Source organism: Camelus ferus, chromosome 13 (assembly GCF_009834535.1).
Source record: "Camelus ferus isolate YT-003-E chromosome 13, BCGSAC_Cfer_1.0, whole genome shotgun sequence".
In the NCBI taxonomy this organism is placed as follows: Eukaryota; Metazoa; Chordata; class Mammalia; order Artiodactyla; family Camelidae; genus Camelus; species Camelus ferus.
Window position 1 is genome coordinate 57,934,900 of NC_045708.1, and position 24,062 is coordinate 57,958,961.

General features: G+C 33.4%; 1 protein-coding gene across 6 annotated transcripts in view; it reads right to left on the reverse strand.

Annotated features, from left to right (window-relative positions):
* Positions 1-24,062, reverse strand: part of ZZZ3 (zinc finger ZZ-type containing 3) — an 88,720-nt gene that overhangs the window by 50,459 nt on the left and 14,199 nt on the right. For 3 of the 6 annotated variants that reach the window (XM_032494618.1, XM_032494615.1, XM_032494620.1), the window contains exons 2-3: positions 6,493-6,625; positions 4,839-4,991 (exon numbers count right to left, since the gene is read on the reverse strand). The exons of 1 other annotated variant lie outside the window; for it this stretch is intronic. The gene's annotated coding sequence lies outside the window, so the exon portion shown is untranslated. Of the gene's footprint in view, positions 1-1,243; positions 1,319-4,838; positions 4,992-6,492; positions 6,626-24,062 lie in introns of all 6 variants that reach the window. 2 more of the 6 variants (XM_032494616.1, XM_032494617.1) reach the window with 2 other exon arrangements.

A 24,062-nucleotide genomic window follows, 5' to 3' on the forward strand; every position in this document is an offset into this window, starting at 1 on the left:
ATAACTTTTTAATCCACTGTATAGCCAATATTAATAAATTATGTGATATAATTTCTTTTATTAACATTTCCAAAAGTGATAATAAGCTAACAATTAATTACATGGCACTTAATATGTCTCAGGAATCATTCTGTATGCTTTACATACATTAACTTGCTTAAGTCTAATGACAATTAGAATAAGCTATTGTCATTCCTACTTTATAAATGAGGAGACTGAAGTGCTAACAGTCTAAGTAATCTGTCCAAAGCCACACAGCTAGTAAAGTACAGGGCTGGGCTCTAGATTCTATGCTCTTAACCTGCCTCACTGTGTGTTTGCCTCTCAGTTACACAGAGGCAAAGGGCCCAGAAAGACCTCTTTCAAAAGACAGGATTTCATCTTGGTTATTAAAACAATAATCTTGAATTTATACAGCAGCTATCACAAAAACTATCCCAATCACTTCTCAAGTGTTCTCAGAACATTTCTGGGAGGTTAAAAAGACGGGCTCTTCTCCTTTTAATTCACTCTTACTAAGATGAGTCAGGTCAAACCCTTTGATAATAAACTACATGGCACCAAAAAAATGCTGGCTACAGAATTATTTATAATTAAGCAGATGGGTAGAAATCACAACCCCAGCTTGCACCTGCTAAGAGCAAAACAGAGCAAAGCCAAGTCACGCTGGTCTCTAAAAGTAGAGCTATAAATTACTAAGTGAAAGGAAGTATTCTAAAGAGGACAGAAGAAAAAGAGAAGGCACCCCCACCAAGCAAATATTACACTTAAGAAATGGGGAATACACACGGAACCCCATCCTTTCCTTCTTCAAGCTACTGAGTGTGTGTGGATGCCACAGCACTAATGCATGTTAGGGAGATGAGCAGGTTGTCTGGTGTGGATGCTTTGGTGTTTCTATGATACAAATGAGAGAGAAACTGAAAAATGTCCTGACTGATCCATCTGGATAAACTGGTTCAGTGATTATTTTCCAAAGGCTCTCCCATCAAGTAGAATAAAGGGGTTTTAAGATAGCAAGTCTCAATTCTTCTGCTCCTCTTCTGTTTAGCTTCCAAAGGATACTTTGCCACTTCACTGCCTAACTTACAATGGGGTGTAGGATGGACAAAGAGGCTAGTAATGTTTGTAGCACAAAACTGTACAGTAACCTCTCCCCTCCTTCCTTCTGCCATCCTTCCCACTGTCCCACCTCCCATAACCCTCCAAACGCCATTGACCCCTTCCCCCACAAATCACGTACAATCTCTTCTGCTTCAACTGGAAGTATCCAACAGTTGGAAAGGTTATGAAGAACTACAGAAGATACAGCAACATGCTACCACATACAAAAAAAGAAACATTAAAAGAAATTGTCTTCCTGCTCCTACCTGCTGACAAAATGAATTGAGAAAGTATCCTATAAAATAAGTAAGTTGGCTGAATTTCCTTTCAGAGTATAACACACTTTCAAATTTTTAATTAACAATTTGTTTTAAATCTTACAAGACTCACAAAATCAGCCTTGGAATTAAAGAATGAAAATTTGTTCTAGAGAATTCCACAGCAATCATGTGAACAGTAAGCAAAAAATACTGAACAGAACTTAGAAATATGTTTTTCCAAGTACACTTTCACTGTTCCAGGACTCATTAGCGAGCTCTGACATGTAATTCTCCTTTGTTAAAATCTTGTTATTAAGATTACATTCTGTCTCTTTTTATGTGCAGGTAATAAACACTGAATGACCCACAAATATCACTTTTAATTACAAAATTTTAAGTTTTCAAAAGAGCACAAACTAAAAAAATTATTAAAATCAATTTATCTGTTTCTTGCACCCAAATCTGAAGCTTTCAAATTTGAAGATTACAGATTTTTAAAAATTAAATATCTATATAAATGTAACAAATAAAATGTAAGTTAATTTTATAAATAAATTTTTACTTATAAAATCTAATGCAAATATATATCTTCAATGCAAATTTGATTATATTCATCATGATTTCTGGTTTAAAAACAATATTGGCAATAGTAATATTTTATAATCCCACATCCTCATAAAACTGTTTGCTTTACTTTTTAAAATATGATGCCGATCAAGGGCTTATAAACTTCAAATGATTCCAATTAACAGGCATTCCTAGCCCTTTTCTTTCCACACCAATTCAAATATGAGAAATTTCTACCTCATTATTATTAATAAAATAAAACTATTAGTAGCACCCAAAACTACTCACGAAGAATGTATATATAGATTTCAATATTGTAGAACATACAAAAAACATATTCATATCATTATAAAACACCACCTATAATGGCTTATTTTTCATCATTCCATTGATCAAAAACTGATCAATATGAAATATTAAAACTTTTTTCATTTCTTTTGCTCCTTAAAAATTTTTTTATTCTGTTCAATAACTACAGTGAAGCCCAAGTTTTAGAGTTCTCAAATTCTATGCTATTGGGCCCTACCTAAAGTGAAACTGTTTTGTGACAAGAATTTCTGTGGTACCTCAAACTCTTGTAGCTCCAAGTGTGGTCTAAGAACTAGCACCATGGGCACCTACTGGAAGCTTGTTAGGAACGCAGAATGTATCAGGCCCTGCCCTAGACCTACCAGTTCATCAGATTCCCTGGGTCACTGAATGCCTACTAAGGTTTGAGAAGTGCTGCCTTAGACCACTGCATCGAAACCATATTCTGTTAAAATACATCAAGTTTCAAACTAAATGAGACCTATTTATAATAAATCCTTTAATTCTTTATTTGATCCTAATACTAAAAAATTTATAAATAAAACCATGATCCCTTCGGCTGAGGAAGCACCAAAGAGGATTATAAAAATCTCCTGCCTGAAATTAACTTATTACATATACTAAGGCAATAAATTGCCTAAAATTATGAAGATTAGAGTTGGATGAAATTTTAACACTCTTCCCTCTGATAATTTTTTCTTCTGTTCTACCCTTTTCTTCCTATCTTTTCTATTTTTGGATAAGCATTTATAAAGACACATATTTTCTGTAGTTATCTGATAAGCTGAATGCAAAATTCAATTACCAAAAAGAGACTAACAATGTCCTGATTATCTCAACCAAATCTCAACACGGCTTGGCCAGACCTTGCAAGGTACAGCCCAAAGCAGTTGTCTTCCTCATTTTAGCTACATTAGCACAAGAGTTACTGAGGAAATTCACTGAAAAAGTTTGGAGCACAAAATTGTATTTCTGCCAAAAATTAAGTTGCTAAAGGAACAGAAAGAAACTCGTTTATAAACTAAGTATCTCAGAAAATACCCCTGCTAATTAACTAGTCAACATGGAGAAGACATTAGCCAGCACACAACTGGAACTGGAAATTCAATCACTCTAGTTGTAGAGTTAAGGGAAACTGTTAGCTAACAGGTTCATATGGGCAAAATCCAATCTAGCAACTAGAATGAAGCTTTTCCTATATGTTATCCACCAACTAATGAATAGATAGCACTTTCTAGAATAAAGGGAAGAGAATATAATCAAATGCTAGAATTCCTTTCTCCCCCACCCTCAAAAGTTTTCATATTATTAGAGGGCATATCTGAGGACAGTCAACCAAATTTTAGCCTGTCCATTGACATTAAGCCCCAAATCCTATCTATAATCCCACATATCTCACCCATTTACTTGCTGTTGAACTACCAATTTGAGTCTACTTTTACCTCAGATCTATCTAAAGGATTCTGAAACACTCTTCGAAACAGTATCAGCTATGTTTCAGATCATAAATTTCCAGCCCCTGTGACAACATCTGCAGAGCTGTATCAGTAAGAACTGAAAGAAATAATGAGCATTAAACTAAAATGATCCACCTAATGAAACACTACTCCAGCTATCACCTTTACTTAAAAGAAAAAAATCTCGAAAGATATTTCAAAGACACTGCCTGTAAGCTTTGGTTCCACAGTAATCACCAAAGTAGGATGGTTTACGTTGGGAACTGAGAGACTGACAATCCATCAGTGTCATAGCTGGTACTTATTAGCGTAACATTTAGTTATATTAAGTGAATCATTTTTAGGAAACTGGTCGTAATAACATGTAGACAAACCAAAGTGAAAGCCAAAAAGAATTAGAGCAATTCAGAAGCGTTACCGATGATTCTTTTCCTATTTGTCTACAACATAAACATGAACTGTTTAAAAATAGTTCAGAGACTATCTTTGTCATACAAATCTTTTAAGACAAATTTTTTCAGTTGGGCAATTATCACTATTATCTATAAGGTTAAAAGTATAAAGTTTAAAAAGAAGGAGAGTGAAACCCGGGAGCCATTTACACAATTCAACTTAGTATTAGCCTCTTTGAAGCCTGGGAACTCTTATCATGTACTGTCTTGTATAAAGGCATTGCTTCTTTCTTCCCCATTAAGAGAGTCAGATATATGACTGACTGATTGATTGACTGATTGACTGACTGATTGATAGACTGGCAGAGACAGAGAGACAAACACAGATACAGATAAAGCTGAATGAATGAGGAGAAAGAAAAGTCTAGGAATTTCATAATGCCCTTGAATCAAAAAGTACCTACACATATCTACCCATATCTACCTATGTCAAAGATAGATATAATGCTCCAGAGATTCCAAAGCACATAGTCACTTCATTTATCCCCTGTTGGGAAAAGAGTGGGAAATTATTTCATTCATAACCCATCCCCTATAGCTCCAAATTCCTACGAACAGCTAGCAAGACTGCACAATTTTCCACATACAGAAGGAAGTATAGAAAAATAACAAGCGTCCTCTCCTCAAATACAAGCAAACAAACAAATGAACTATAGTTGTCTTCACTATTGCAAAACTAAATAACTTACCTGTACAACCAAAGATCTATCATTGTGGAAATATTATCTCTTTCCTTATATCCTGAAGGAGTTGGAGCTATGATCTAGAATAGAGCTTAAGCATCAGGGTTTCAGACTCTCAGCTTCAGCCATGGAGAATACTAGAACTTCCTAAATTTCTTTCTTTAAAATAAAATAATAAAAAACAGAATTAAAGAAGCAAATTAACTTACGCTAATAGATTTTAGCAACATCTTTGATAATTCTTGTTAACTTTGTAGCTTGTAGCCTCAGAGAAACTGGAAGAGAATTTTTAGAAACCAACAAAAACAAACCAAAAAGAGCTTGAAATATATTAAATCCTTACAACAACTCAATATTATTTTGAGTCAAAATGTGACTCAGTTCTTTTCTAGAGTGTAAGGCAATATTGTTTTGAGGTGACCCCAAGACTGCCCTCAATAAGATTTCTCATACAGAATTTATAATCTCTTATTCTTATTCGAGGCCTTCCCAAATTTTGGCTTTCGAGGATGCAAAACTGGAGACTGACAACAAAAATAATTTAGGTTATGCACCCCAAAGCATAAACCAAGTCTTCTATATCTACATGATAACTTTGATGGTAAAGTGCTACAAGATTCCATCATAAAGGGAAATTCCTATTATTTTGGGCATATGGATTTTCAACGAGGACAAAAATGAGGATTTTCTGGTTTTAGTACCCAGTTGGCTAGATATTTTAGGGGATTAACCTAAATACAATGCATTTCTTGGACAGTCTAGTTAATCACAGTTTTACTTTATAGTAATGCATTATGATATCCTTTTCAGAGAACCTGGCTAAATGGGTTATTATGAGTTCCTATTTGGAAATAAGGAGGAACACTAGGAAAAAGACTAGCAATGTTTGTGATAGAAACTGTCACATAAACATAAAACTAGATATTCTAAAAGTGACACTATTTTTGGTAAAGGACTGCCATTTAAAAACTGATGCAATCATCAAAGCTTTGTAAACTAGATTTACTGCCTAGTTTTAGTCAGCCAGAGGGGCTAATATCTAGTATCTATAGATGCAATCTTCCCCAGATATGTCTAGTAAATTCTCAAAAGCACAAGTAGGAAAATTGTCTAAAAAAATCATTTAATCCCACATTAAAAAATGTTCTAAATTAACATGAGGAGGGTGCTCAGTAAAACATGATTCTATAAAAAAGTAACTTGACTTGAAATTTCACTTTTCTTGTAACAAGGATTTCAACTGCCAACTCCTTTATACTCAATCCCAAAATCCTTTCACAAACATGGTAAAACATTACAGTCTATAGTGTGTGGTGGTGGCGGCAATCATCAGAGCCAGAGAGGATCCACAATTTTGGATGTGTTTCTGAGTATTCACGGGCATGCCCATTCCAGCACTCTATCGAGTTCCAGACAGTCATATGACTATCCTATTTACTAGAGGAACATCACCCATTACGGTATCTGCCAGACAAGGAGATCTGCAACTGCTATTTTTTACAGAAGAACCGATACTTACAGCTGAGTCCTACCAATATGAAGATAAACAGGATCATGCAGATATGTTTCTTAAAAGTCTAATACACTTAAAAAGAAACTTCAATTACTTCCACTAACTAAAGCCCGCTTGGCCTTAATTAAGATTACATTTTTTTCTTACCTTTATTAAAGTGTTTCGCCTAGTATTTGATTCCCAAGCGTCTGCATTTATCTGTCATCACTGTTAATGTCCATGTGACATTGAGACTTCAGGTATTAATTATTTATATGGTTGTACTAGCACAACTTGGTATCTGTGAAGGGAAACCACAATATAGTCACTACGGATGTGTTACTATTTACAGATTTGTGGATAAAACTGATAATATTTCTTAACACACAGCACACTGTATTTTCTAAGAAACTTCACAAATAATTCCTTATATTTAGCTACAAAATGTTATTTTCAACAGATTTAACACGAGTTAACACTCTTACAAAGGCTTCTCAGGGTCCTCATATAAAATATTTCAAAATTCAACTCTAAATTAAAATTCTTACAAATTTTAGAGCTCCTTAGATTCCTTTTCCAATGTATGTATCTCATTTTCCAGAAGCCTGTAATTTCTCAGACATTAATTAGAAAAGTACTTTCTTTGTTTTATGGTAATATTAGGGAATAAATCTATAAAGCTTAAGAATGCAGTAAATAAGATCATGACTTTCCCCTAAATATGACTTTAAAACATTCGATGTCCTTTAAAGTAATAGCTTTATCTTGTTAGATTATCCCTCTGTGACTAATTTGTCTATGTTATTTTAATGCAAACAGAAAGTGAATTATGACCAACTAAATCAAGACGTAGCTGTAAAAAATGTTCCTTAAAAGTAAGCTTCTTAGAACATATACTTGGTTACAGAGTATGAGTCTGAGAAACATAATGATGTGCTTACAATGATGACAAAAAGCACCATGTAAAACTTTAAGTCACTTCTACCCATTTATTAGTGGAAAAATAAGCTAAAAAATATTCATACACACACACACACACACACGTATCAAAAAAGAAACCCATCAATGACATTCTAAAATGATGCAACATGGTATGGTGTACCACTCCAAATTCCTGTATAATAAAAAGAAGTAAAAATCTACATAGAAAATACAGATAGCCTTACACCTGCTTTGTGGATAAAATTTGTTACTGGTATTGTCAACCTGCAGATGTTCTCAGTGAAGTTTCACTATCAATACAGTAGAAAACAAATATGTTAATTATATCTCAGTTTTTTTCATTGGAGGAAAAACACAATAAAGTATAGTGATTCAGAAACACTGATACCTATCCTCAAACACTTAATTCTCTATGCATTTGATTTCAAATGTTAAAAAAGTAATGCTATGAAAAATCAACACAAATGTAAGTATTCCCAAACTTAAAAGTTGATATAAACTCTCTTGTAATGAGCAAGGAGTTACACCAGCCAAAACTCTTATATTTCCTACATTGCATTCTTCATTTCACTCATTTCAGATTTAAGATTCTGCACAAATGTTATGTGCTTTCTGGAGCAGATACACTACTTAGAATTTTGGCAGGCTACAATAGTTTTTAAATTTGAACTATTTAAACATAGAACTTACTCCCATAAGTTTAAAAAACTTAGCTATTCTGTCTTTTAAAAAGCATACAAAACAGAAAACAAACTATTTAAACCCCATTCCTAAGACCTTATTTATTCCTTGCCACAGAGCTTTGCTTGTTTTCACGTACTAACAAAATTCATTGACTATTCAAGTATTCCAAAAGCAAATCCAAAAACCAATCCTGACTGAAAAGAATTACTTTTTCTACTATTTGCAGTCTAACACTAGTACTACTGTGTTAAACAGATTATAGGATCTCAGATTCATGGCACATATGAAATCACCTCAAAAGACTACAGAAAATCTCACTAGAAAATATTATCAGTTCTAGTGATATAGCAAAGTTATAAGCCAAACAACTTACTACAAAACTGTGACATCTAAGCTACATGCAGCCTAAATTATTAGACACTGAAATTTCTTCTTTCAGTTTTATAAGATCTTGGGGAAAAATTGAGAACTAAGGTTATACTATATACCCTATTCTTCAGTTGTCATGAGTGGAAATATCAAACGTGCACTCTATCTTTAAATGATTTTAAAAGAAAACAGAGAGAAAATTCAAAGCTGGTTATAAAAAGCATCAAGATAATGGTCAAAGACAAAAAAAAAACACTTTTCTTAGACAAGTAAGCTTATCACAATTACTTGCTAGAGAGCTGAACTGAATTTTCACTTGGTACAAAGTATGACCAAAGAACAACACACTTTCCTGGCCCCCTAAATTGTTTGGAACCACAGGTCCAATGCCTTGGATGACTCCTACTAAAGATTTTAGAGATAAGCCTATTTCACAGTCAACAGAAAGGAAGTAGAAAGAGCATCAGATTTGGTGGAAGGAGATGCCTCCTTTGACAATGAGCAAACCATTTTGCACTTCGGTGCTTCGTTTCTTCATCTATAAAATAAGAGGAGACATAATACGTGCCTACTACTTCTCAGGGTTATTGTGAAGTTCAGTGAGATTATGTCTGTGAAGTACTGTAGCTTACTGGTTTTCAAACTGTAATGTATATAAGAAATTCCTGGAATCAACTGCCCCAGAAATTCAGATTCAGCAGTTCTGGACATGCATGCATAAATCTTTATTTTTAATTAACCACTTCAGGTCACTCCAAATTAGAGGTTCCCAAAAAAATGAGGATCATATTTTGGAAAAAAAAAATCTATCACTTTCTTCTAAAACTTTAGTGTTTCTAAGTATTATCCTAGGGACTTGTTTAAAATGCAAATTTCTAAAGCACATCCTTAGAAATTCAGATTCAATAAAGTTGGGGCAGGGCACAGAATCCTCATTTTATCAAACACTACAAGTAATTCAGATGTAAATAGCTCATGACCCATTCTTTTAGAAACCCTGCACTAGTATGTAAACCTACATATTGCTCAAACTGTTCCCCACCTGTCTAGCATCATCATCAATGATCAACCTTAGGCCTTCACCATCTCTCACTTGAATTAACCCACCTGCCTTGTAATTGGTCCCTCTACTTTAAGAGTTTTCCCTTACAAATGCATGGTCTAGAGACGGATCAAAAATGCACATTTTCTGTCACTTTCTTATCTAAAGTCATTCCAAGGGATTTCCACTTCTGGCCAAGACAGGGTAATAACAGAAATGAGATTTATGTTCCTATCCAAAACAACTAGAAATCTGGACAAAATATATGAAAATGTTTTTCAGATACTGGAAACCAGACAGTGTAGGACAGTGAACAATGAAAGAGAAGAACACAACAACCAGGAAATGGGGAAATACAAGATTCTTATACTATATCTGAAGTTGCATAATATAATTTCAAGATACATTGTGTTAAGTTAAAGATGTATACTAGGAACCCTAAAAGTAAACACTATTTTAAAAAGATAGTTAATAAGCCAACAAAGGAAATAAAATAAAATATAAAAAAGAAAAAACAGTCAACCCAAAAGAAGACAGAGAAAAGAAAACAAAGAACATATAGGAAAAACTTCTAACAATGGCAAGGTAGTAGATTTAAACTATCAAATGTAAATGGTTTAAAAACAGTTTAAAAGAAGTTTAGTTATTTGTAAAAGGTTGACTGGAAAGAATAATTAATCAATAACTTTTAAAAGATTCAATTTATATAAATTGTGACCATGATGGAATTAAATTAGAAATCAATACTAAAAGTATATCTCAAAAATTCCCACATATCTCAAAATAAATAACATGGTTCTAAATATCCTATGAGTCAAAGACGAAGAGAATTGAAGGGAAAAACTAGAAAATAGTAGAACTAAATGAAAATAAAAACACAACATATTAACATCTGTGGCTTCCAACAAAACCAGTACTTAACAGGGAAATTTACAGCAGCAAACATATTAGACCAAAAAAGGGGGCAGTGGCAGGAGACTCAGCTCAGAATCAGCGTTCACCTGAAGAAACCAGGGGAAAAAAAGAATGTAATCCATATAAAAAAGAAAGGAAATAATGACAAGTCAATGAAATTGAAAACAGAAAAAGAGAAAAATCAATAAGCCAAAAGATGGTTCTTTAAGAAAAATCAATAAAATGGATAAATCTCTTGTTAAACTGATCAGGAAAAAATATATAAATTATTAATACTAAAAAACAAAGAAGTGATACAACTGTAGATTCTATATTTAAAGATAATTATTCCAACAAGGGTATCAAGACATATCATGGTGGGGAGGAGTAATAATAATCTTTCCAAAAAATGATGCTAAAACAACTGGATAGCCACATGCAAGGGAAAGTTGAACCCCTATTTTGGATCACATTCAAAAAAAAAGAACTCAAAATGAATCAAAGACCAGTATGTAGGAGCTCAAATTATAACCACCTTTGAAGAAAAGTAACTGTAAGTCCTGTTACCTTGGATTAGACAGTGGTCTCTTATATATGACTCTAAAAGCACAAGCAACCAAGGACAAACACTACATAATTCCACTTCCGTTTGGTACCTAGAGTAGTCAAATTCATAGAGGTAGAAAACAGATTAGTGGTTTTCAGGGACTAGAGGAAGAGGAAAATGGAAAGTTACTGCTTAATGTATAGTTTCAGTTTTACAAAATCAAAGGAGTTCTGGAGCTGGAAGGTAGTGATGGTTGCCCAACAATGTGAATGTAATTAATGCTAGTAAAAACTGTACACTTTAAAAATGGTCAATTTTACAAGGATGCCCTCTGTCAATGTTCCTATTTAACATAGTACTGGAAATCCTAGCCATGGCATCAAACAAGAAAAAAATAAAAGGTATCCAAATTGGAAAGGAAGAGGTAAAACTGTCACTATTTGCAGACATGATACTCTATGTCAAAACTCTAAAGTCCTTTGGGTTCAGTTAACTGAATTCAGCAAGGTTGCGGAATATAAGACTAATATACAAAAAAATCTGTTGCATTTCTGTACACTAATAATGAAATATCTGAAAGAGAAAGTAAAATAAAATACCCAGGAATAAAATGAACCAAGGCAGTGAAAGACATATATACTCTGAAAACTATACAACATTGATCCACAATGAAGTATCACCTCACACCGGTCAGAATGGCTATCCTCAAAAAAGTCTACAAATAACAAATTTTGGAGAGGATGTGGAGAAAAGGGAACCCTCATACACTGCTGGTGGGAATGTAAATTGCTGCAGCCACTATGGAATATAGTATGGAGGGTCCCTGAAAAACTAAAAATAGAACTAGCAGACAATCCAGCAATTCCACTCCTGGATACATATCCAGAAAAAACAAAAACACTAATTCAAAAAGATACATGCATCCCAATGTTCATAGCACTATTTACAACAGCCACAACATGGAAGCAAACCAAATGCCCAACAACAGGTGACTGGATTAAGATACGATGTGTACACGCACAATGGAATATTACCCAACCATAAAAAAGAATGAAATACTGCCATTTGCAGCAACGTGTATAGACTTGGAGGGCATTATGCCAAGTGAAATAAGCCAGACAGAGAAAGACACATACTATATGATATAATTTATATGTGGAATCTAAAAAAATATATAAATAAGTATCTATGAAAAACAAAAACAGACTCACAGATACAGATAACAAACTTGTCATTACCAAATGGGAGAGGGGGAGGAGGGAGTGACAAATTAGGGATGAGATTTAATAGATACAAACTACTATACATAAAATAGATAAGAAACAAGGATAACTGTATAGTGCAAGTAATTATACCCTTATAATAACCTATGATAGAATATAATCTGCAAAAATACTGAATCACTATGCTGTACACCTGAAACTGTTTAACACAATAATGTAAATCAACTGTACCTCAAATTTTAAGATGGTAATTTTGTTGTGTATGCTTTAGCACAATTTAAAAATTAAAATTAAAAAGAAACAAGCAACCAAAGAAAAAATACAGAAAACTGGAATCATCAAAATTTAAACCTTTGTGCTTCTAAGGACTCTGTCATGATAACGAAAAGACAGCCTACAGAATGAGAAAATATCTGCAAATCATCTGTCTGTAAAGAACCTTTACAACTTAATAAAAAGACAAGCAATCTAAAAAATGAGCAAAGGACTTGAAGACATATTTCTGTAAAAAAGATGTACACATAGCCAATAAGCACATGAAAAGATGCTCAACATCATTAGCAAAACCACAATGAGTTATCACTTCATATCCACCAGGACGGAGGTAACAAAAAGACAGATAAAATATACTGACAAGATATGGAGAAATTAGTACCCTCAGACACTGCTGGAGGGTAGCTGCTTTGGAAAAGTCTGACAGTTCCTTAACAAGTTAAACATAGAATTGCCAAATGACCCAGAAATATTGCTCCTAGATATACCAAAGAAAAAGAAAACATTTTGCACAAAAACATATTAATGAATGTTCACAGCAACATTATTCATGATAGGCAAAAAGTGGAAACCACCCAAACGTCCATAAACCGCTGAATCAATACTGGATTACTATTCAGCTGTAAAAAGGAGTGAAGTGTTGTTACAAGCTATAACATGATGAATCTTAAAAACATAGTAAGTGAAAGAAGCCAGTCACAAAGGTCATATACTGTATAATTCTATTTATATGAAATGTTTAGAATAGGCAAATTCATAGGCAAAATCTACAAAAAGTAGATTAGCAGTTGCAGAGACTGGAGGAGGGAGGAGACGGCAGAAAGTAGCTGCTAATGGTTACGGGGTTTCTTTTTAGAGCGATGAAAGTATCCTGCAGGTGATGTTATATAACTCTGTGAATACACTAAGAATTACTGAATTGTACACTTTAAAATGGTGAATTTTATTGTATCTAAATTTTATGTATCTCATTTTTTATATTATTTTTAATTTTTCTATTAAGGTATGGTAACATACAGAGAAGTGCACAAATTACAAATGTGCAGCTTGATGAATTATCACAAAGTGCAGAGGTATATATTTTTAGAGTACTAAGGACAGTTTTCATGAACAAACAGCCAAGAATTAAAACTACTACCTCAGCCTCAACCATCTTTACCTTCTTTCCTTTGCTCAGCTAACATTTATATTGTCCTTCAAGTCACAGATCAGATGCAACCATCTCCTATAAGAAGCTATGTGTTTTCAGGAAACTCTGTGCATAGCTCTTACCATACCATTGTGCATATGCAGTATTTTCCAAACCATTTTTTTAAAGCAAGAACTCTTAAATTATATACTGAAGAAACAGAAGAAAGTGAAGTTGCACTAGTTAAAAGCAAGGGTAAAGTCACTCACCTATTCACTTGTGTTTCATTCACTAAAATTAGTTTATAGCAAGGCCTCTTTTACTCATTTCCCCAGTGCTGAGAAAACGTTCATTAAACATTATTGGGACATTATTCAAACTAAGAGTAAATATGGAGGAAAAATCAGTGGGGAGAAACATTTGAGAAAAAGGGAAACAGTATCAGTGGAGGTGCTGAAACAGAAAAAGACCTGACAAATCAAAGGGATTGAATGAGGCCAGTGAGGCTGGATCTTCAGTAAGGAAGCAAGAAAACATCATGAAATAAGGTTTAAAGCTGACAGCTGCAAGACCATGAAGGGCTTGTAGGCTATGGTAGGAATTTGATCTTTATTTTGTTTTTATTTACTTTTTAATTTGTTTTATATTTTTAATTTAATTTGAATTACTTATTCTATTGAAGAATTTTAAAGAAAAGAATAATGCAATCTAAATACACATTTTTAAAAGATCTTTCTGGCTACTGTGTGAATGTGAACTCAAGAGCATAATGGGGGAGGTGGGTATAGTTCAGTGGTAGAACACATGCTTAGCATGCACGGGGTCCTGGGTTCAATCCCCAGGACCTCCATTAAAAAAAAAAAAAAAAAAGACCATAATGGGAAAGCAACAAGAGTACAATAAAAAATGTGAACAAAGAGAATAAAAGAATTAAAAAATTTTTTTATCATGCAAACTTTATTTTTTTAATTGAGTTATAGTCAGTTTACAATGTTATATCAATTTCTGGTGTACAGTACAATTTTCCAGTCATACATGAATATACATATATTCATTTTAATATTCTTTTTTACCGTGAGCTACTACAAGATCTTGAATATACTTCCCAAGAACAAAAAAATTTTTAAACAAAGAAGTGACCATGTCTAATACTATCAGTTGTTTTCATTCATCCAACAAACACTAATTGAGACCAACTGTGGTCCTGGCACTGTTCTAGGCACTGGGAATGTAAAGGAAAGTTCCTGCTTTCACAGAGCTTACATTTTGTGTAAACAATTCAATAGATATGTCTAGCACAATGAAAAGTAAATCAAGATAAGATAATGAAAAGTGATGAGAGTGGTCAGGAAAGAATTCTCTAATGACCTAACACGTAAATAGCAATCATGTAGGACCTGGTAGGCCATGGTTATTAGGACTTCGGATTCTACTCAGAGTGAGATGAAAGCCACTGGAGAATTTTATTCAAGGGAGTACCATGATCTGACATTTACCTAAAAAGATCATTCAGATAGCTGTGTACAGAACAGACTGCAGACAGCAAAAGAGTAGAAACAGGAAGGATGGGTTCAGAAGCTATTATTACTATGGGAGAAACAACAGTGTACTGTCAAAGGAAGTGGCAAGAAATTATCCATTTCAACATAGATTTTGAAAGCAGGCCCAACAGAACTCACTATCATTAACATACTGGATGTGGGGCTTTAAGAGAAACTCAAAGATTCTAACAATTACACTTCCTCTCTCTCCTCCAGGAGTACTCTGCAAGTTTCTGTCCTAGTCCCCCTTCTGTTACTGCCTTCTTTTATCCTTGCACAGTAACTTCAATGCTGAGAGCTCCTCAATCTGTCAGCTTCTACATTTCCCTTCACAGCTGCAGTTTCACATACCCAGCTGCCTGCTGGATTCCACAAAAAAAACTCAAAGTCTACTTGTTCAAAACTTAACTGACCATCTTCCCTTCAGCCCCAATACCAATACCTGGTTCATGACATCAGAATCATTTATCTACATGAATGATACTACAAAATACCCTACTGTCAAAATGAAAATCCTAGGAGTAATCTTTTAAATTCCTTTTCCTCTATCATCCAATGTACTCACCCATAAACATATTCAATCATTCATCATATTCTTATATATATATATAATGTGCACTTTAATGATGTCATCTCAAAAGGGTGAAGAAGATCATTTAATTTGCTTTCTCTGACTTATGGTTTATAAGTGAATGCTCTAATACTAGTTCAAAGAATAAGCTAAGGAAGTCAAATCTTCATCAAAAAGATTGTATTGTTCCACTGTGGAAGCAGAAAACCTCAGGCTAATTTTCAGGACACTAATAGTCCACCGAAGCATAATTTATGAATCACAGCTGACGCTGTGAAAGGAAATTAATTCAAGTGAGAATGGAAGAGGTTTTCGGGTAGAAACTCTGAAGGCACCAATGTCCATGAACCAGCATATAAAAGAGACAATTCAAGAAACTGACAAAGAACCATCAGAGAAATGAGACAAAAATATGCTTCATTTTCCATAAAGCTAGATTTACTCAATTCCTTTTTTAATTCCTTAAAAACTTTTTTCTGAATTCATGTCACTTCTCTTTTTTGATGTGAAAGGTTTCTGTAAATTTTCTAATGTCATTTTTAAACAAAATTAAAAGTTGGCAACCCCACACAGATCCCAAAATATCAAATATTATACTAGAATGGTCTGTAAAAATATTTTTAACTTTTTTCATTAAATACAATAACCTGGAACCACTGAAGTTGTAACAATACACAACAAAAGGATATACAAAAGTACTAAAAAGACAAAATTATCAGGCTGTCATTTCTAAATATTATTAAATTCTATTGTCATATTAGTATATCAAAGAGCACTGAATAAAGTAAAACATAAAAAACAAGTGAATCCAAGGAGATAAACGGAGTTTAAAAAACCATTTAGGAACAATTTTTCTATAAGCTACAGGCTCACCAGAGGCTACTTCCCATTTTTTCCCCATGAGTTTGAGAGGTACATGCTGATTTATATGTGATAATTCAGTTAATTCCACACTTCTCAAAGTATTTTATTCACTCCTATACTGAGAATTTCAGGTAGTAAAAAAAAAAAATAAACTTTCAATTTTATTTAAGCAGTGTTTATTTAATGGAATATTATAAAAAAGCATAACTAATACATTAAACCAATGATTTTATTAAATTTTAACTGAGGCTAGGCTGAAAACAGTTTAGTCAAAGAAAGTGTTAAGAATTATACAAATTATATCCAGATACAACAAAAACTAAGTTATACATGATTAAATTTTGTGAAACGGTATTATTATGACCTACAAGCACACAAGTTATCTTTCATAAACACCTACATCTAACTCCACATAGAACATAAAAGTCCAAGTTGTTGATAAAATTCATTAATCTACCTCATTTTCCCAATAATTTAAACTCAACCTCACAATCGAATAATCAAAAAATCTTTTGGTCCCAAATACACATATACTTCCACAAAAACACTTTTAAAAATGGATTTTAGAGAAATATATCAAACTATATGAATGAGTTCATTTGAATGCTGCCCATTTTACAGTAATGGCATGAAATGTGAAAGGTCCTCATGTAGGAGATACTTTGCCTAAGGATATTTTAAAGGTCTCCATTAGTATTCCAAGTTCAAAAACTGGACTGCAAAAGAAAAAAAAAATTTTTTAAGAAAGAAGAAGAAAGAAAACCTCAATACAGTTCCCCAAATTTCCCTTAAATACAATATCCATTTCTATTTCCCCAGATTCAGCATCAAAAGACTTCACTCAGAAATATTTAAGGCTAGGTACTTTTTCGTTTTGGGGTCTTTTGACCTTTTCTCCTTGGCTATAAAGTGGTTACAGTTTTGCACTTCAACTTGAAGTAAGCTCCTTACAAATAGAGGGTAAAATCAGAGTATTTTTCCCTTTCCAGAGGTAAAAATCTGAAGGCACTTTGTTAATAGCTAAGTCAGCCAGACTCAAGGAGTCTAGTGGTTTGTAAACAAACCATTACATGTTCTTAATTATATATCAACAAAGCGTGTTTATTTCTGTAGTAGAAATTCTGGTCTATTGGGCAAATTAAAGAAACCTAGGAAGACTGGGATAAAAGATACTTTATCTTTTTATCTGTATATTTATCTGTGGAAAAATATAAAACTCACTCTTTCAAAGAAATCTGTAAACATGAATCAAAGGTGATTTGTCTATATGGTGTAGATGCACCTACAGCATATATCTGAAAGGCATCTGAATATACTGGGTGTTGGCGGTGAGGGGCAGAGTTTTAGGTTCCAATCCAAACTAAACCACTTACTAGTTATGTGACCTTGAGGAATCAACCTGACATTCCTCACCTGTGAAATGGGGGGGGGGGGGGGCGGGGGGAAGCACCCCTAACACAGAATTGTCCTGGGAATTAAATAATGTATATAAAGTACCCCTAGTACACAGTGCATAATCAATTTATATATATAATATATATAATGAATATTAACATTTATTAAGATTATCAGTAACAACTTTATACTACTTTCACGAAGTCTGAGAAAAGCCCAGTGCTAATCAAAAGCAGAAGATATTTTGACAGGTCTATTGTTTTCTGTAGTATGTTTCTTATTTAGTCAATGACATTTAACAGGGAACTAGAGAAGAGAGCTTTATACTTCTTTATAAGTCATTCAGTCTCTCCTGCAAAGTCATTCCCTCTTTTTGTTCATGAAGAGGGAAAAGACACCAATTTAAGGAATGGTGTGGGGCCAGAACACCTTTCCTTAGACAGGGCCCAAGCCTTGATACCAAAAGTGCCCTTCACCATATGTATTTCCTACTTATCTCCTAGAATAGAAAACTTAAGAGAAATAAGCCAATTAAATAAATATTGACACATGATCAAACAAAGATTTGTAAGATCAAAATCAAATTTTTCTCCTATAATTACCTTTACTTTAGGTTTTACTCATGATAATAATAATAATAATTAATAATAATAATAATAATAACAATAATAAAATAATAATAAATGTTTAATAAAGAACTACTTATTTTGTAACCAAAAGGGGTATAAGCAAATATAGTCACCTGATTTATAACAAAGATAAAATTACAGTACCATGGGGAAAGGAAAGTTTTTTCCAGTAGATTATAATGGGTCAACTGGATATCTATATGGAATAAAATATGTTTTGACTACTACCTCACACCATACACAAAAATCAACTCACACAGACTACGGATCTAAACAGGAAAGGTAAAAAATAAACTTAAAAAAAAACAATAGCTTCATCATTTTGGAGTAGACAAAGATTTTTCTTAAACAGGTCACAAAAAACAACGTTTGAAAAAAATGGATCAATTGGATTTTATTACAGTTTTAGAACTTCTGTCCAGCACAAAATACCATTAAGAGAATGAAAAGACAACCCACAGAGTGGGAGAAAATATCTGTAATGCTTATTCCAATCAAAAAAGGACTCATATTAAAAATATATTTTAAAAATTCCTATAAACCAATACAAACAAGATTCACAACCTAATATATTTTAAATGGGCAAAGACTTGACCACAAAAAAGATCCAATTAGCCAATAAACAAGAAATGATGCTTTATGTTGTTAGTCAGCAAGGAAATGGAAATCAAAACCATAATGACTACGATTTTTAAAAAGGACAAAACCAAAAATTGACAAGAATGTGGAGCAATCAGAACTCTACCAGCAAGAGTATATACTGATAAAACCACTTGGGAAAACTGTTTGGTATTACCTACAGTTCAATAAATACATACCATCTGACCCAACCATTTTAAGCCTAGGTATAATATATCCAAGAGAAATGCATACATGTAGGAAAAAAAGAAATGCATGCAGATGTTCATCAAAAGACAGGTATAAGAATGTTCATAGCAGCACTATTTGTAACTACCTAAATGCCCAACAACAATAGATATATAACTTGTTGATTATTCACAGAATGAAACAGTATACAGCAATGAAAATAGTCTAAAAGTTCATGCAATAATATAAAGCTCACAAGCATAATGATCAGCCAAAGAGGACAGACACAAAGGAGTGCATATTGTATGCTTCCCTTTATATAAAGTTCAAGAACAGGTAAAACTATGGTGACACAGGTAACTTAAGCATGGCTGATCTCATCTACTCATACACATGTATATGTGTACACACACACACACATACATACACGGCATATGACCTAAGCAGCACCAACCACAGCTTCTCCATGAGATCTGTTTATATGGCTAATGAAATAGCCTAACAGCCAGGATTTTCCCTACAGTGGCAAAAAATAAGGCTGAAACGCCCAGTGGCCAAGCAACAGAAGGAATCAGACAGCCCTAAAGGGCTGTCATTTAAACAGTTTGATTTAATTCTGCCTAAAGCCACATAAACAATCTGAACTTCTCAATAAGTCAAAAACATTCCCTTAGTTGACTGATGACTTACAAAAAATGAGATGAGAAAGCATTTATATATCATTCTGAGATCCACACTAGCTTGGTTATTCCTAGAACAGACTAGTTTGGAAATGATTCTGGACTAGCAAGACTGATCCATTTCAAGATACATTAGTTGAGTACATGTTATGTACTACGCAATTACCATCATCCTTAATGAACATTTGCAACTTAAGTATTAATTTAGCAAGGCCTAAGTGAAATGTGTGATATAAAGATTTCTCTATTATCTTCAATTTATATAAATGACTTCATTTCAGCAATATTCCTCACTAAAGCTATCTTTCAAATCTGCCTAGCTGTAACATTTTGAAAATGGGTACAAATAATTATGACCGTAAGTGCTTATTTTAAAATATTAAAAACAAATCTTACATTTATAATGATTTTAAATTTAAATTCTGCAGTGTTGTGTTTAGACTGATAATGAATTTGTCAATTAGATAATTTAAAGAAAAGGCTAAATTTCCATTAATTCTATTCAATGATTTTTATCTTTGATGTCAATTTCTTTAAAAACCAGTCACAGGTAATAAAAGGCCACATTCCATCTGTCCTAAGAATTCTCAATGGTTTTGGTCAACACAGCAATCAAGAACAATTAAGACTAGGAAACATCTTAAAAGCAAATAAAGTAATCAAGACGATACAAACTAAGATAAAGATTCATACTGAGTTAGCACATTTTTACCATTCTTCTCTCAGGACAGAGTCCTCCCAGAAATATTTTGATATCATCGTCAAGGACTGACTTCAAAATGCAAAGACCTTGAAATCTTATCAGATGTACAGCAATTCTTCTACATTCTTGTGTTTTTACTGTCAGTTCTCTCAGAGGGGACAAAAAATTTTTACCAGTATACTAAACCACCTCTAAGCAGACACTCCACCTCTAAAAATATACAGAGGTTAATGAATTATCAAGTCAGTTTCAATATTTCAAAAACCTAAAACTGCCATAACAAATCTCATACAGTTGATTCTCATTATTCGCAGTATTTATGTTCTATGAAGGTGCCACAAAACACTGAATTAGCCAATACTGAACCATTTCTCCTAAGGGAAATGTAGGGTTAAATTCCTGCAAGCCTCTGGTCACATTTTCATCAGCTGATCAACACCTAACCTTGTTTTACGTATGTTTCTGTTTAAAGACACCTTAGATAATACATACTATTGATTCATTAACATTGAACTCACTGCCAGCAGCACTATAACTCATTCCTGAACAAAACTTATCTAACACATATTTTCTATTTTCTCTGTAAGATCACATTACACTTGGAGGTCACTTTAAACAGCAAAATCTCACCCCAAAAATCACAAAAATGTGAAATACATGACACTAAATAGACCATGAAAAGAACACTGTTTACAGTATGAGAGCTGAAAGAAGGCAGAGCATGACCTTGTTCAACCTCAGTTGAGAACATGTGCCTTAGGCAACTCAAATTTTTCACCGCTCTGCCTATGTCTGTGAATGACCATAAAAGCTCCAGGAGTATTGATTTTGGTGTTATAAATAAACTTTAGCAAATAGGTGAATTCCAAAATATAGAACCTGCAAATAATGAGAATCAACCATATCTACATTGTTACCTATGTTTCTTGACTAGAAAGTTATATGGGAACATTAGTTATCTCAAAGCTGATCAGGAGTATTAACACAATTTGTTTGGTAAATAAAATCTTTGAAAATACAGATTCTATGGGGAAATAATAAATAAGAAGTTCTACACAGAAAGTTGTGAACTGTTATCCAGAAAACACACATATGTAAAAAACACATATAAGATAATCATAACTTAACTTTTCTGCCTAGGAAATTTTAATGTGCTAATATAGTTGGCCTAAGCTGGGATGTGTTTAGAACATATAATACTGCAAAAACATGTTAAAGCATTATCACCAAGCATACACCAATACACAGCTGCAGGCTTCAGGACTTCAATTTACTGTTCCATCAGCATGGAGAACTTTTCTGGTTAACCCCCTCACTTCTTTCAGTTCTCTGCTCAGGTATCACTGTATCAGGCTTCCCTGAGAGCCTACATATGATATTCTCTGATAGCCACTCCCTGCCTCCACACACCACAATCTACATCCCCTTTACTCTACTTTCAGTTTTTTTCAACAGCACTTATCACCATCTGACATACATATTAGGCTGAATATGTATGGGAGATGATCAGGCCACGATTACTTCTATCCCATTATTTTAGAACCTAACTATCATACTTCTTTCCTACCCTTTATACTATCATTGTGACCTAATCCAAGCTTTTGATGATTCTAGGCTAATCTCCATTTCTTCCAATTTATATCTAAAAATAGCTGACCTAACAGGAACCACACATTTATGAATATATACTATAAACAAAGCATATTTTTCATTTAAAAATTTCCTGGGAAAATTCAAGAAATTAAATTCCGTATGTACTGTAAGTATATTTGCCACCCTAATTTGTTATCACTGGGTACTGTTTTAACTAAAAAAAAAAAAAAAAAAAAAAAAATCACTGTATCCCCTTCACAAAAATTCACTGTATCCCCTTCATAAAAATCACCCAGAAAAGCATACAGTTAACAATGGGCACACACACCAAACAGCAAATTTCCAGTCCAATGACTGACAGCACCCTCAGATTTAGCCCTGAAGATATATACCCTAATAGCTTTTCTGATACTTAGAGGAAAATGAATATGGACTATATATAGCTAGATATCTGATAACAAACTACAATTCTCTGAAGATAGATTAACTGCTTTTATCTAGTATAAAAGGGAAAAGCATACCAACCTTAATAATTACCATATGATAAAATGAGATCATTGTGGAATGTTGTCAGTTTCCTTTTTCCAATTCAGGGGAGTTTCTAAACTCATAAGATACCCTCTTCATTTCTGAGCAGTTCAAATTTGTTAATAGGGTATTTTTAAACACGATGCAAAAACAAACAAACAACACACACACACCTAATTTACCATTACTGGAGAAAGGATTTACAAATATGGCAGAGTAGAAAACCTGGAATATATACTGCAGAGACTGGAATTGAAGGTATCAGTGTATATAGCCTGAACCTAAGCAAAAGGAAACATTAGAAACACAAATTGAAGTACATTCAGTAACAAAATAACTGACCTAAATTCTTCAAAATGTCCAGGTCAAGAAACTTGAGGAATTGTTCCAAACTAAAGGAGCCTAAAGAGACAGGATAATTAAATATAATGCATGATCCTTGACTTTAAATAATACAACGCATAATCCTTGATTTTAAAAGGGTATGAAAGTAGTTAGGATAATTGACAAAATTTGACTAAGGACTATAAATTGGTTAACAGTATATTAATGTTAAATTTCCCAATTTTGATCATTATAATAACTGTGAATTATTAAGAGGACATCCTAGTTAAGAAAAAAGTCTGGCAGTATACCTGGATCTAATTCACTCTATGAAACTATTACAGTTTTTCATTACCTGAAAATAAGTTATCCCCTGATTCTTCACCTTTTCTTACCAAGTCATTCCTCTTTCACAGTAAGCACTCTGAATTCCTTCAAAGTTTCTCAGACACTTCATCATCATCTGGTTACCCTCCTCTTGACACATTCAATTTGTCATTTACTGTTCTTAAAATGCAGCTTTCAGAAGCAAGGCCAACATTGTAAATATGCTCTAACTAACATGGAATATATATTATATCCCTTATTATGGACAGAATCCTATTAATACACCCTCGTATTTCATTTGTTTTGTTTTTTTCTTGTAAACCACTCACACTGTTGGCTCTCTGAGATTATGCAAAACCAAACTCCTAAAATTCTCTCTCAAATTGCTAGTTCTTCTTCCAAAGGCAAAGGTTTCTCTTCTCAGTGGCCACACCGTTTACATACCCCGAAGCTTTTAATCAACATTTCTCTCCTTCCTTTGAAACCCCCATCATTAATCTCCATTTCCTTCTAGTTTCCTTCCTACCTCTGAGATAAATTTTCCAAGACATTCCCCCTCCAGTTTCTCAGCAACTGTGACTCCTCCTCTCTGTTCCCCACAAAATGCACATGTCTCTTTCTAATCCTCTCCCCATAGGTAAAATTGTAACTCGTTCAGATAATGTTAACCTGT